Source organism: Aplysia californica, unplaced genomic scaffold (genome assembly GCF_000002075.1).
Source record: "Aplysia californica isolate F4 #8 unplaced genomic scaffold, AplCal3.0 scaffold00850, whole genome shotgun sequence".
In the NCBI taxonomy this organism is placed as follows: domain Eukaryota; kingdom Metazoa; phylum Mollusca; class Gastropoda; order Aplysiida; family Aplysiidae; genus Aplysia; species Aplysia californica.
Genome location: NW_004798120.1, coordinates 56,903 through 58,103, shown reverse-complemented (window position 1 = coordinate 58,103; position 1,201 = coordinate 56,903). Strand labels below are relative to the sequence as shown.

General features: G+C 48.0%; 1 protein-coding gene across 1 annotated transcript in view; it reads right to left on the bottom strand.

Annotated features, from left to right (window-relative positions):
- Positions 1 to 1,162, bottom strand: part of LOC101864101 (branched-chain-amino-acid aminotransferase, cytosolic) — a gene marked incomplete in the record, with an annotated part of 54,959 nt that extends 53,797 nt beyond the window's left edge. The window contains 2 exon segments of the mRNA XM_035972796.1: positions 195 to 302; positions 907 to 1,162.
- Between the last annotated feature and the right edge of the window lie 39 nt (positions 1,163 to 1,201).

Genomic DNA, 1,201 nt, shown 5'->3' with positions numbered 1-1,201 from the left:
GATACCCCACCCCTGCTAGCGTGGGTAAGGGAAAAAATATTGACCCGTAAGGGAAAAAATATTGACCCCTAAAACACACACACAAAAACTGTAACCTAGAAAAAAAAAATCACACACACACACACACACACATACACCTGCTCGCAAAGCTGTGGGTAGCCGAGTAAAAAGAAAAGGCAAAGTTTTCACCTTACCTGATAGATGGACTGCTGAGAAATGTAGTCAGTAGTGAAGAAACTCGCGGTCCGTTCTGATTTGGATGGCGTGTGATGCTCGCAAGTTAGTGATCGGAACGTCGGGATCTGTGAGAAAGGCAAAGGTAACACCAACCCTGTGCACTATTTTAACACAACACAACACCGAAAACTGCGTCTTCCACCCAAACCTCAATTCGAAAAATCCCAAAAAGCCGCCGCTCTTTCTCCAATCACCGAGAAATTTAATAATGACCTACAAAGGTTGAGTTGAGAATAGAAGAATTTAAATTGATTAATCTACCAACTCGACGCTCTCTTTTGAAGCAGTTTCTGTCCTCCCTCTCACGCTGCGGGGCGGAGTGTGAGGGAGTAGAGTGTTGCGCGCAGTCGTTTTGAACTCGGCCTACAGGCACAGGGATCTACGACCTCAGTTGTTCACTCGGTGCAGCGCGCTTGCAAAATTGACCGACTTTCAGGGAATACAACAGACCAATAACAATCAATGCACAACAGGGCGTGAGTTAGGCCTAATACATTCCCCCTTTTGTGCACGGACACACGCAGCACAGGGGTAAACACCACACACGCACACACGCGTGCACACTCTGACACACACACACAGGCATACACACCTACACACCCACACACACACACATACACACACACGCGCGCGCGCGCGCACACACACACGTTCGATATGGTCACTAACGGTGAGAAAACAGGCCGAAGATGAGAGATATCAAGGGTATCACTAACAGCTGCACAACTGTTACTGCAAAACAATTTTAGAACCGTCGAAAACTGCACGAAAACCACAAAGACGCCCGGCGTTCGTTTTGTGTTCAGGAGGCGTTCTCAGCAAGCGCATGGCGAAACAGTTATCTCCCTTCACCTTCGTTTGACGCGGGCTGATGATGAAATGTGTGCCACGGAAGATCCCATTCTGGAAAAGGTGGAGTCAAGATGCACCATTCTCTCTCTCTCTCTCTCTCTCTCTCTCTCTC